This window comes from Rhinolophus sinicus, chromosome 12 (genome assembly GCF_057876585.1).
Source record: "Rhinolophus sinicus isolate RSI-liver-muscle chromosome 12, RSI-T2T, whole genome shotgun sequence".
In the NCBI taxonomy this organism is placed as follows: domain Eukaryota; kingdom Metazoa; phylum Chordata; class Mammalia; order Chiroptera; family Rhinolophidae; genus Rhinolophus; species Rhinolophus sinicus.
The window spans coordinates 48,888,538-48,902,954 of record NC_142512.1 but is presented as its reverse complement, the minus strand read 5'-3'; the positions used below and the strand labels follow the sequence as shown (position 1 = coordinate 48,902,954).

The 14,417-nt window shown below is 42.5% G+C and overlaps 1 protein-coding gene across 2 annotated transcripts in view; it reads right to left on the bottom strand.

Moving 5' to 3' along the window:
• KCNJ16 (potassium inwardly rectifying channel subfamily J member 16) overlaps nt 1-14,417 on the bottom strand; it is a 42,414-nt gene that overhangs the window by 12,259 nt on the left and 15,738 nt on the right. Inside the window, exon 1 of one of the 2 annotated variants that reach the window (XM_019740469.3) lies at nt 11,041-11,237. The exons of the other annotated variant lie outside the window; for it this stretch is intronic. The gene's annotated coding sequence lies outside the window, so the exon portion shown is untranslated. Of the gene's footprint in view, nt 1-11,040; nt 11,238-14,417 lie in introns of those variants that run through there. 2 annotated transcript variants of the gene reach the window in all.

Below are 14,417 nucleotides of genomic sequence, written 5' to 3'. Positions count from 1 at the left end.
TGCCAGTTCATACATAGTTTTTGTGTTTTTGCTTTGTTTTTTAAACTAATACTTACTACTTTTGCTTATAAGCTCGCCTAGAACGGTAGAGTTCAGCATGATGACTGCATGTAACTACGCTGGAGAACTCTGGAAATCGTAGTTGAAAAAAAAAAAGTGGGCGTGGCACTAAAAAGTAATAAAATTTGTTAATGATTGAATTATTAGCAATGTGGTTCTCCTTACACTGATGCACGTCGTTACATTGTCATTTTGGAAATATATTCAAATATAATGTATATAGATTTAATTTGAACGATTTCTGGAGATATATTGGCTCTTATAGTGACAATCATCTATAAATTTGGTACAGCCTCCAATTCAGCAATTCCACTTGTAGCAATTTACCCTACAGAAAGGATCAGGGATGAGCATAGAGACATAGTTAATTTGTAGGACTATTTGTAGTAGCAAATGTTGGCTACGGCCTGGCCAGCTAATAAATGTGGGATTGTTTTATAGGTAACGGTACACTCATATCATTACTCATTACTTTTAATGTAGCCAGTAAAAGCGATGGAGTAAAAGAATGACAGGAAAAATGAAAACATATTGTTTCATGGAAAAAAATAAAATAGCTTGTACGATATTATTTTTTTAAGTTTCACTAAATATAAGCATGGAGAAAAGACAGAATGACGTATAACAAAATATTATTTGTGGCCTCCTCTGTTTGTTATGATTTTTTTTCTCTTCCTTTTTCTTCTGTTCACTTATTCATATTTTCTAAAATTTTACAATGAACATGCATTAGTTTTGCAAAAAAAGGAAACAGGTCTTTTCAGCCAGTACTGTTGGAGTGGACCAATTCTAAGGCTGCATGAAGGGAAAGCAAACCCATAGCAATTTAAAAGCATTTATTAGAGTGTTTAAAAGGCAACTATAAATAGCCTAGAGAGGCAGACAGTCTTACAGACGTTTAAAGTCAGACATTGATGCTGTAATTTTTGCTGGAACAATTCACAGAAACAAATATAGTGACATTTAATTCATCTAAGTAAAACCAGATCTCTTTAAAACAAGGAAGGAGGGGGAGAGGGAGTAGGGTCTGATTTGGCCACTGGAGACCAATTGGAGAAATCATGAAAGCAGTTGGGAACAAATCAGGGGTACATAAAGCAGAGTTAAAATTAAACAGGCATCAAATACAATTCTCCCCTCTCAGTGCCCCCTTTCCTCCCTTGCCCATTCCAAAACCTATTAAACTGCTAATACCTTCATTTCTTGGCTTGGTATACCAAAGTCTGTCTTAGGAATCTTTCTTTTATCTTAATATTTTCAATAACTTTGGAAAGAAAAATGTTAAAAACTGCTATTTTGCAACTTTAAGGTCTATGTTAATAGACGTTTAAGACCGGAGGAAATGGTCCTTTGAAATGGATGCTTTTGAGGAGGACAATTAGATATTCATGATGCAGATCTGCCCTAGCCAGTTCTTAATAATTCATATCGATGAACCCCAAACCTCATTCAGATACCCCTACAAGCAGTGTAGTACGTTAGCTCTGTTCAAAGGGTAGCCTACTAACAACCTGCTTCCGAAATCTTAGGGGAGCATGTTGCACCTACAGACAGACCCTTGGGTTTCACCCCAACCACTCTGATTTCCTTGCCCCCAGTTGATTATTTTTAATTGAAGTTTATTGGTGTGACAATTGTTAGTAAAGTTACATAGATTTCAGGTATACAATTCTGTATTACATCTATAAATCACATTGTGTGTTCACCACCCAGAGTCAGTTCTCCTTCCATCACCATATATTTGATCCCCTTTACCCTCATCTACCACCCCCCTTACCCTCTGATAACTACTAAACTATTGTCTGTGTTGATTCTTATACATCCTGAAGATGGAAATCTACTCTCTCACAGTTTCAAGAATTGAGACACTGGGTTCTCACAGACATGGCACTGAGTTCAGATGCTTGCTTGCTCACTAGTAAGACTAACTGCACTTCTGCCTAAGTTACTCAACCTCTTTGAGCCTCCAATTGTCCATCGGAAACTGCAGGGAGGGTTAAAGAAAGCTGTGTTCCCAAACCTCCTTTCGGAGTAACCGGTATTTAATACATATGTACTTGCACTGCTTACAGCTGTGACTACAGTTTATTCAAATATGGATCCAAATTGTGTGTGTGTGTGGGGGGGGGGGGGGGGAACGGAGAAGAGAGAGAGAGAATCTGCCTTTTTTTCCCCACCATAGATTATTAGATTGCCAATTTCCCAGACTTGTTTGAAAGTTCCCTTCTGGCACCTACTTGCCTTGACAGCACCTTCAGGGAGATATGACAGAGCTGCACAGAAAAAGCACATGTATCATTACGAACAGAAGTCATTTTGTACCAGTCCCCCACTTTGCTTTCTAAATGCCAGTTTACCTATGACTGACCTTTAATAGCTCCTATACAGTCTGGTTTGGGAGCTGTTTTGGTTGAATCTAACTAACTGTTCATTCCAAAATAAATGTAATTTATGGAAAGCACATGTGCCGTGGCTTTTGACCTTCTCCAAGTTTGGTATTCCAAGAGAAAACCAAATCCTCTCTCTCTGTTGCCATTTTCCCCTTTTGTGAGAACTACCTGAGAATTGTCCTCTTTGGCAATTTACAGGGCATCTATTTGTTAGACTATTCAATCTGCAGAGAATCATTGAACTCACAAATGTGATTTGCTAGTAGATAGGGACCTCCTGGCTAGGTCTACAGCTTCTTTGATCTTTAAATGATTGAGTTTCTGCATTAAGCTGTCAAAATGAAAACTCAGGACAGCTTTATTGGGGAGGAAAATAAAGCAATGGTATTGGCTGATAGCTCAGTTCCCATTTTCCCTTATGGAGACAAAGAAATTGAGAAGGCCTTCAAATACAGAAGATCACCCTGGGAAGATGCAGCTAGCCTGCTGAGACAACACCTGAGGCTGCCCCTCACATGAGATTAGCTTCCTATTAGCCTGCACCGGCTCTCAAGGGCACTTGGCAAAAAAGCATCACCACTTAATACAGATAACAGAAAAGTTAGATAGCCGACAGGAGTGAGTGTATTAGATAGACTTGTGAATTTCCATGCAGTTCATTTTCTGTACTTTCTCTCCCACTATATCTCTGAGTCCTACACAAGAAAATGAACCATCCTGCCTGAGTTGGAAGGTTTGAGTCCCTGACCTATGAGAGTCGGTAACAGTTCTCTTCCAGTGAGAAGTGATACGGTTCCCAGCATTTCTTAGGTTGGACTATTCTTTGTGATGGACAGTGGGGAGTTTAGGGTGGGACAGAACGGGGCCTTTTTCTCTTAAACCTCATGGTAAAATGTTTCAACCTTCACAGAAGGAGACTCTTATCATTTAGCTCAATATACCAACGCATGTGATGAGCTGGAAAAGATCATGGAAATAGCCTCTGTGTATTCTTCAATTCAATCAACACTTAAATATGTCTGAGGCATTGTGAGGATGCTCCCACCCTTGAGAGCTCAAGCTTGCAATGCCAAGTACAACACAGACATTCTGTCAAGACAGCCTGCTGAGGGCACATGCTCTATGGCAGGAGAACATCAACGTGTCATGACGCAGGTCCAAAATAAAGGTGGTTGAGTGTGAGATGTTTCCCCAGCACGTAAAGATGCTTCCCCAGCATTCTGCTTTTGTGGTTAATTCTCGATTTTCTAGGCTGATGAAGGAAGATGGTGCCCTAGATAAGCCACAGGAGGAAAGTGGGGAGAACACTGATTTGTATTTGGCTTGGGATAAATCATTTGCTTTGGAAAGAAAGTCCCATTTCTGTACGTTTGCTGGCCATTAAAATGGTTTTCTGTTCCCTGAATTCAAGCTGTCAGACAGGCAGGATGTAATCAAAGGGATCCTTGTGGGTAGTGGAGCAAAAGGCAGTTTAGGAGTTGTTATTTTTAATTCCTTGGGCTAATTCATCCAGCAGATAATCTGCCTATGGAAATTTGGTGCTTTGCTGGAACAAAAGATTGCCCACATCCAAATCAAAATTCATTCTTAGCCAAGAACGTAGCACTATGGAGAGAGATTTCCAATATATTTTGAAAATTCAACAATCTTTAGCGACTGATTTTATTAAAAATTATTCATAATTGTAACTGTAGGCAGCATGGCCTCCCTTTTTATTTCAGGCTGACTAGAGGAGAGGATGGAGAGAAATATTTTCTTTGGTAATAAAATTACCTTCCCCCCCCCCCAACTTAATCAAAATGCCACTTTGCACCCATGTAGGGCAGATAACATGAAGAATTCATTCAACAGAGAGCCTTGGCAGTACTACAGAAGTTAAAAATCTTAATGGAAAGAATATGCTATGAACTAAAGTAGCTTTTTCCATTCATAGAGCTCAGGACTAGAGGAAGAAGTATTGGCTTTTAGCTGAAAAATGTAAACCTCATCAGCATCTGAACTCCCAAATCTCATGGAATCTCTCTGTAGAAAGATAGATGGGATGCCGTCATTGGAAAACATGAGAAACCAATCCTCAATGAGATTTTCAACAATTCGTGAATATCTCATGCCAGCTTCTATATCCACAAACATCTAAGAGAGGAGACATAATAGGCTAAGGGAATATTTGGCCTGTTAGTCACTCAGATTTGGCTAAATGGCACCAAAATCTTGTGAACACCAAAGTATAAGCCTCCACTCCTTCCTTCCCTGCACCTCCAACCTAGAATTTCCACTTGGTTCTTGAGTTCTTGGTTCCAGGGTTGCCTAAGCGTGAAAATACAATATATGTCTGTGCCATTAAGCAAAGCAGGTCTCCACTTCCTGCCCCCCACTGGGCTGCTCATGGCCTCTATTCTTGTCATTTGAAGCAAAGAATGGTCTTTGCGTGGAAGCAACACAGTGGGATTTGTGACCTCGCCCATCTGTGGGCATATTTCCCCAGTCCTTTTCCCCAAGGAGATTTGACTATCAGTTCAATAGAACAGCACTAATTAGAATCTCCGCTATCTAAATAGTGATGGCCAGGAAGTCAGAAAGAATCACCACGTAGGTCAGTGTGATGCAACCTGGAAGGTCCAGCTCATAGGAAATTTGTTACGCTCATCGAGATTCCTCTGTGTGCTCCCACCTTCCACCTTTAGTGACATCTGCTCCTCTGTCCAGCTGGACCTCTTCTTTCAAGGCCACAGCTATGTCACTCTCCCTTAACCCTCACAACAATCCTGAAAAGTAGGCTGTATTACATCGTGTACACCTTGCAAATTCACAAGCTAAGTCTTAAGAGAAATGAAATCTTCACTGTATGTCACAAAGTTGGAAAGTGAAAGAAGTGGGATTGGAATGCAGGTTTCTGGAACTGGATTATACATGGTGCATGAGGATTACTGTCATGCTCTTGTATGTGCATATCTTTTATATATAAAGCTCCAACCCAATTTTCTAGAATTAAGATTATATGCTATGCCTGTAACTCTAAACACCAGTTGCAGGGAGATGTTTTGGCATCTGTGGTTGGTTTCAAGCTTTCTCAAGATAGGTCTACCCAGTCTACTGATAAGATCAGCTCCTGACGGTCTTACCAGTGTACACAAGCACAAGTGACTCTCATCCAGCAAAAGCCCACGTGATAGAAACATTAAGAATCTAAAGGCCAAAGGAAACTTCCAATGAGAGCTAACTGGGTGATGCCTTTTCGCGGAGAAGGCTTCCTATCGTGAGATCACGCAGCCAATGGGTGGACTGCAGGGAGGCTCGTTGCCTTCAGATGCCCTTTGGAATTAAGCTAAAGTGTCAAACACAAAAAGAAAAACAATGGAGCGTGGATGATGTCACAGAGCATCCTGAGGATAAAGCTTCTGACTACTTGGATCCAAAGAATGTAGACGTTTTGGCTTTAATTACTTCTGCAGCCAGAAGCTTGACTCTTATGGAAGGATTAGTCCTAAACATAAAGTCTCAGTGCTGAAAAGGAAGGTGTGTGTGTGTGTGTGTGTGTGTGTGTGTGTGTGTGTGCGCGCGCGCATGCACACGCGTGTATATGCGTGTGAGTGTGTAAGTGTGGTTCCTGATATGGGAATTAGAGAATCAGCATCCCCGTCTCCTCCACAGGTGCTCTAGGTTGTTTACCAAATCATTGTAATGAGGCAAAGGCCATCTCCACCGAGGTAGACAGAAATTTGGCTTGCTCTCCTCAGGACACTCTAGCTGTGATCAGAAATCAGCCTTCTCCTGTAATAATAATGGTGATTCTGGTCTCCTCTGGCTGCAGAGAGACTGCCCGATCTTATTCTAAGAGGGCTAAATCTTAGAGACAACAAAGGACCCAGCCTGGAGCATGCTTTTGATACATTAGCTAATCCAGAGCCATACCTTCTCCATTTTTTTGCCTGTACACCCAAGGAGGCCGTATTCTTCTGCCTTAATCATTCCAGAGCAACTAGGGACCACACTTCTAGCCCAAAGTCCACCCCAAGTATTCAAACCAGCCCATCCTATGCTATACACCCAGCCTTGCCTTGCCTTTCCTGTGCAAAACCTGACAGAGGCTGGGCCTCGGCCTTCCCCTCACTCTGTCTTCTGCCTCCTGTCTACACGGGTGTCTTTCCCACATGGTCTCATGTAGCATCCTGTCTCGAGGACCTATGTGTATAATAAACATTGTTTTTTCCTGAGCCCTGACACTGTCTCCTCTTGTGGCTGTATCTGACCCTCTCATAAAAGAATACAAAACAACCTAAGGTTCGGGTGGAGAGACACACATTTCCGTCTTCATTTGAGAAGAAACTGCACGTGGGGAAAGAATGTATGATCATTAGAGTTGAGATTTTGTTAGGCGGGAGTAGGGCCTTGCACTCTGGAGAGGTACCTGGCAACACTGCAGACAGAGGATAGCCAGTATAGAGTCCTTCTGCCTTGGGAGGTCATTGCTAAGGCCTCTCTTGCAGCTGGCTGTGGAATACAGCTTCTTGCCCTGCAGCATGTGGGCCCAGTGAGTTGCAAGGGTCATCCCATGTCTGGGAGCACTGATTTAGCAAGAAGGTATATGTGGATTCATAGGCAATGTCATGATGAAACTCCTAAGGTCAAAAGCCAAGGATTTAGAATTGACCTGGAGTTGGGCGTTTGCTGTGCTTGGATGCAGGTCTAGCGGTGGCTGTGGAAGGGTGGGAGTTCAGTTAAGCTGCTGGAGGACAGAGCAGAGGAAAAGAGTGATGGGTTCTAACAAATCAGCTTACCAGCTACTCAGTGAGAGGCCAAGGGACAAGAAGGAAGGGGAACACAGAGCTGGGAGCTTAGGAGAAGGGAGAGCAGATAACATGTGTTCAGGCAGCCAGGCATTGCACATCAAAGACATACGGCCAAAAGTAACTGGACCTAGCAGTGCAGGGGCGAATCAGGACACGGACTCCAGATTGAGTGAGGAGAAGAGTCGGATGCGATCATCAGCCTGAAAAGAAACACTTCTCAAGTGCCAGGCTCTTGACACCCATGAGTGTGTTTATTTTCCCTCCAAAGCCTGAAAACCAGGTATCAATATCATCTCCATTTTAAGGATGAAGAATTGAAGCTTAACTAGTTTGGTAGATTTATCCAGGGCAACAATAGGTAGTAAATGTTCGGGGGAAAAGGACAACAAGAAATTCATCTCATTCCATAACTAAAGTTTTAAGCCTTAATGAGAAGAGTTGCTGCGCAGAATCGGGATAAGGTGGGTCTTGAGACCTGATCTCAGGAGAAAAGAGGAAACCCAGTCCCTGGGACTGAGATGTGTTTTAGAGCCACTTCAGTGCTCTACGGATTGACCCAACCAGGAGCCAAGGGGCCTGTGTGTGGGGTCAAATGCCCTTAGCTTTACGGTTCGGAGAAACTCACAGCAGGGAACTGAGGCAATTGATTTGCCATAAACTGACCGGTCTCAAGCCCAGAAGGGCAGCCAAGATGAGCAGCTGTGAGAAAGGGAGGGGTGGCAAGTGAACTTAAGAATGTATCTTTCCCAGACCATCAAGGAAAAGATTCAACACAAGGAGTTTCTTATCCACACAGAGTTTCCAGTGAAAGTGGGAAAAGTTCATTTAATTGGAGATATTGTCTATCTAAAGTGTAATGTTCTTGCTTTCTAAGAGAAGTCATGATAATGATGAGAAAGTGGAGCTGAAGACAGAACAGGAAGAAGAAAATATTAAAGGAAATATACACTCAGGTATTCAAAACTCAATATAGTTCAAGTGTATTTCCTGTACCATGATGGGGATGTGTTGAGATAAAACACGATGTTGCTCCTAGTATGTCACACCCCTGAGTGCAGAGATGGGACACGTACCCCTGTATATTTCATGCAGTAGAAAAGGGGCCCAGCTGTGCGATGTTACAGAGGCTGCACTCAGGCTGTGTGTGGGATTTACAGAGAGGTAGATACTCAATCCACCTCTCTGTATCTGTATCCAGAAGAATGTTTTCATCGTCAGTATCACTACCAATCCAGTGAAGATGGGCAGTCTTTACTCAGAACCTGGATGGTGAACTTGAACATTACATGGAAGAGTTTCCTGAGTATTTAGGTGGCTGAACTACACAACTCTGAAGGTCTCTTTGCAAAGGTTTTAGATGATGTTATTTTTCATTAACCAATAAATAGCACTTACCCCAATTTTATGAGATGAACAGTGGTGAAAGACTGTCCAAGAGGATTACAAATAAACAGCGTCCGAAAGACCTCATCTTCTCATTAAAACTTGAGACTTCTATTTTTTTTAAAAATTATGAGCCATGTTGTCATGCCAATAGGAAAGATCATACTGACCCATGTTTTTGTATCTGTGCCTTTGTTCAATTTTAGCTGATCTGTTTTCATTTTAATTTTGCATTTCTCTGTATGTCCAAAACTTAAAAAAAAAAAAAAGACCCTCACGCTGGATTATGAATTTTCTCTGTGAAAATTTAGGGGAAACCCAAGCTAATGGCTGACAGGGAGTTCCCAAAGGCAGGAGACACTTCTAGATCGGTTACTCTTGTATTCCAGGGTGTCCCTGCATCCCACTGTGAGGTTGGACATACCACCTTTTGAAGGTTTTGATGACCTTAGTCCCAGGAGGGGCCTAGCAGGTTCTTATCACAACTCATCATTCCAGAGATATTACTTATGTAATGCCAACAAAATGGGCCTTTAATCACTTAGATTTGACTTTTGAAGTCAGCCTGATGTCCGTTTGAATCTCGTCTTTACCACCTCCCCAAGTGAATTCAGACCAGTCATCTGACCTCTTTGCTCCCCGTCCCCTGGAGAAAGGTAATGATGAGATCAAGTCAGGTAACATTGTGACAGAGCCCTGTGCATGTCAGTAGTTCCCACCTGAAGCTTACACTTGGACAAAACAGGAACTGTGCCTTAGCTGACCTGAAGCAGCCACTATGACAATGACAGAGGCAGCTGGTGGGCTTGTAAAAGATCACGGCGTGAAATGACTGCTGTGTCTTTATTAAACTATGGATACACAAAAGAATGTCCCTGGCTCTAACTCTCTTCTTGAACCTCAGTATCCCTCGGGCAAGCCCCATCCCAACATGTCTACCCTGACTTCAGCAGCATCCTGGCCGGCAGAGATTGGGCTCATCAGAGGGGCGAAGCCCAGGGATGGGATGTGGGTGCCTGAAAGCTGAACACTACTGCTCAGAAAACCATTACCAGAAGCAGATCAGAGCAGGTATATAAATTGCCAGAACTACCTCTGATACTGTGACAGTATTCCACTTTCCTCATTACAAAACTGCAATTGGCTTGTATTTTCTCAAACCTGAGGACAAGAGGTGTATTCCTTGGAGTTAGGCATTGGAGACATTACTCTGAGCTTAGCTCTTAACCCATGTCACTTTCTGAATCAGAGTTTCCCTCCTCTCTCAAATGGAGTGAATAACAATTGTCTCCATTTCGGTTCTATGCTCCGGGTACTATATCGAATGAGATTAGATAATATCTGAGTGGCAGGTATTAGTAAATGCTTAGGAAAAAGAGGCAGAGAGAAGCTGAGTAACTTGGGAAGGTTATCTGGCTAATAAGTAGCCAGTTGGGGTTCTAGCATCAGGATTATGGGCTTTCAGAACCTCGGTATATTGCCCCCTAGCTCCCTCTGAATTCTCAGAATTATTTCAAGGCTCATAGTAAAATAAAAGAAGGGGGGGGGGCGCTTTTTCATATAAAGAAAAGCTTAAAGAGTTTATAAATAAGGCGTAGTTCTGGTTAAGCCCTGGGCATGCAGTTCTGGAACTTCCCAGCAGACAGGCTGCATTATCTCAGCCTCTGCTCCTTCCACGAGTGACATGGAAACCTGAAGGCTTGGGCTGTAACAGATGTTATTTACTCCATAGCAACAGTTCAGATTGCAAATCGAAAGGCAGCAATCAGTAGAAGAAAAACATTACAAATCAGAAAGCCCAAGGCTTTTATGACTAATCAGACTTCAATGCTTGAGGAGCTTATTATTTATTGAAGTTACCTTTCAGCAGCTTCCCCCCCCCCCAATGGGTCGTTACAGTATTTCTGTCTATACTTTTAGTTGTAAAGCCATAATTGATTATAAATCAAGGTCAGCACATTTGATCGCACAGTTTCAAACTCTCAGTGCCACTTTGCTGTCACTTTGGAACAGTGGCAGAGTGACAGAGACACACAAAAAGACGGTATCCTGAATGACTGCTTCCACAGGAAATGAAAGACTCATGCTTTCCCACATTGTCCCACGTCAGTAAGCCATGTTCGGCTGGCCACGTCATCGTGCTTTTTGTCTCTTTCTCTCTAAATGTTACTTCCCTTAAGTGATCTATAAATGGCATGCATATTCTTCCTCTGTTTGGTTCAGCACTCCCCAGAGACTACGGGAGAGAAAGAAGGACTATTCCCAGCCACACAGCAATAAAGCATGACTAGCGAGCCAGAGGAAGGACTGTAAAGGTGTCTATGAGTAGCATACACACGAAAAAGAAGGAGCTGACGGCAGCAGGAGAGCGATGAGCTCAGGCTTGAATCACTTTGTCAACCACCAACCGGTCTTACCTTAGTTACGGGACATAAAGCTCGGCTCCGAACCCCGTGTCCTTTTCATCTCATAAGACTGCTGCAGCCAGACACCTCGGGGTTCTTTTCTCTCTGCTCCTCCGTGCTTTCTCTCTAGCTGTCAGCACCTACCGCCATGGAGATGGGAAACCCCACGGGAGCATCTCACCCTTCTTTGACTTTCCGGACACATTCAGCACACACAAAGGCTACTGCGGTCTCGGCTTCATGCTAGTGAATCAACACTTTCTCTAACTGGTTCCCATGCCTACGAGAAGTAGACAGTCTTGCCAATGGTGGCTTACAGGAAACAAGAATCAAGAAGAAATAGCCTTCCGCCCTGCCCATCTACATATCTGTCTTTCCATCAAACCTTTGGGAGCTGATTCAATACCAAGGATCTCCCCAAATCACGAAACGGCCAAAAATTGCCCCTCAATTTCTTCCCGTCTCAGAAGATTGGATTTCCTCTCACTGACAACTTCAGGACTCATACAATTCCTTCCAAGTGTGTCCTTCTTAAATGTAGGTGCTCTATTAGCATTATAGGGATTTTTCTGTGTAAATACACACCCTGACTAAGTAATCCCTACGCCTAAGGCAAACAGCTTCTTGCCCAACATTATTTCATTTGGGTTCTGAGGAAGCGTGTACTACTAGACCACTGGAAACCTCAGTAGTGGCTCCAACGACAAAGATGTTTCTCTGAGCAATTGGTTTTGTTTTGTGGCTTGTTCTTTGCCTCATCTAAGTGTGGGATAAGGGAGGGCATAAGTTTCTTACTCAATGTCCATTTTTCACCTATAAGAACGTTTTATAACTTGGATGAGCTAGTCATGAAAAGGTGGACATTTATGAGAAATTGAGTGAATGCTGGTGTCATTTACTGAGATGATGGAACTTGAAGTGGGGGACTCAACAGCTGAGGTTTTGTTGTGGTAACTGATAAACTCTCTGACAACTAAATGAAGTGTCAGGTAGATAATACGATAGTCTGCAGTTGAAAGGGGAGGTCCAGAATGGAGGTACAGGATTGGAAGTTATCAACATATATGTGGTATTTAAAACTGTGAACATGGGTGAGACCACACAAGAAGAGAGATTAGTTAGAAAAGAGATCTGTTCCAATGACTAAGTTCTGGGACAACCCAATCTGAGGTTGGGAAGATGAGGAGGATACAACAAAGGCGATGGAGAAGGAGAACTGCTGGAAATAGAAGGAAAACCATGATGTTTTCCTTCTATGAAGAAAGTGTAACAAGATGAAGAGCGTGATCATCTGTCAGAGGTTAATGATAGGTAAGATGTGGACTGAGAATTAACCATTGGATGAGGCAATGTGACGTCACTGGTGACTTTGATGAAAGAGGTCTCAATAGAGTTTTGGAGACAAATGTCTGATTAGACTAGGAACAAGTGGGAACGGTGAGGGGAAGTGAAGACAACATCCACCCCATTTGTAAGCAGTTCTGCTGTCTAATCGAGTAGATAGAGGTGAAGATGGACGGGAAGGGCTGGGGGTGTCAAGAGAGTTTTTGTTTTGTTGTTTCAGGAAGAGAGTTTTTATTTTGTCGTGTTTTCATGTGGGAGATGTTACACTTGGTCACATAAGATGTTGCTAAATTATTCATTTTTTAATTAAGTAAATATCCAATTACTCTGGTGTGTCATTGCTATTAAGAATAAATACTTTGGGTAGACCTGAAGAAGGTGTCCTGTTTGGTCTCCTGGTTTCACTACAAAATCCACATGATAACCAAACTGATGAATTCAGGAAAGTAATTTGAAATAGAGAAAAACAGTCTTTTATGTGGGGTAAGGTAGGCACTAGGTAATAGACAGAATCATTTACTTAATCTGATTTTCCACACCCAGTGAAATATTTCAAGTTGGTTCATACAGCCTCAGCTGCTGCTGAAACGATGCCTTCAGATAGACCCAAGCAAACTTCACAGATACCAGTTTCGCTGGCCAGAGGGTTTCCTGTTACCCTAACTGCCTGGCTACCATAGGATACGGAGGAAACATATGAAATCCTCACTACTGAACAGGGTGTTCCTCTTCCACTTATGAATCTAAAGTTACTTGAAACTCACTGACTTATTTTCTTCTCTTTGGGCAAAGAGTGCTAAAGTGAAATTGATTATCCGAACAGATTTCCAAATCCGGAATCAGAAATAAATCAGTAGTAAGTTAGTTAGCATGTACTTCCTCTCAAATTAGTGACAATTATATTAATTTTAAAACTGAACCACGAGAATCAGTAAGAGTTTCTGTTTGGGTCACTCTTTGTCTGAATTTGAATGAATTGTTTTTCTGGCTGGTTGTTATGCCAACTCCCAAACACACACATCACCAAGCAAAGACCCTGTGAGAACTGCCAAGACGTCTGAGTCAGGTATTATCAGAGGATTCAACTCAAAATATGAATCCTCAGAAGGGCATTAACACAACAAGAGTTCATTGCCTGAGCTCCTGTACAATATCGCCTCAAGTTGGCCCCCAGTCTTTGCCTGAGCATGTCCGTTGACGAGAAACTCCTCAACCTCCTGTCCCCCCACGCGTTTGTTCCTATTTGATGATTATTCAACTCTACAGATGAGGAAGTCCTTCTCAGATAAAAATGTGTCACCTTTGAGCTCTCCTAAGACTTTCCTGTCCTCATGCTGTCCCTTTGCAAAACATGCCTTGTACTGCTTCCAACAGCCTGTTCTGCAGACAAAAAAAAGATAAGAATCTTATAGTTGCTTCTTACCATCTAACTCAATCCTCACTTCTTCCAGTGAAAACAATCTACAAAGCATCCGATTATTCCTGATATGCATATTGATTATCTGTCACTGTTGAAGGTGAAAAGAATAGGGACGAATGCTAAAAGGATGACAACATGAAGACAACAGGTGTCAATGAAGACGGCCAGGACACTTGGTCAACTTAATTTATAGGCAGTGGTGTGCTGGCAAATTGTAATAGCGGGCTCTCTGGGGGGAAAAAGGGCTGATTGGTAAAGTTTGCCAATTTCTGTGGTGGAAATACTCCCACCATAGCCGATTTCATGTTACTGATGTGATGTGTCAAAATGTGGAATTGGCAAGAGGCGCTCAACTGGCTCCTGCGAGCTGATAGGCGTTGGCTCCAGAACAGCGCTGTGTGATAAGCCTTGGTTTAGGGATTGCTCGACGTCCTGGTTGTTCTCTGATTCTCTATTAACAGTCCAGTCCAGAATCAGTCTAGATTCCGCTTCAAAGGTCCAATTCCATCAAAATTCAAGTGCAAAGCATCTATGAATGAGGAGAGCATCCCCGTTCATAGTCACAGAGAAAAGCCTCTGGCTTCTAATATTTGGGTCAGGAAAAAAATAATTTGGTCTTTAGCGT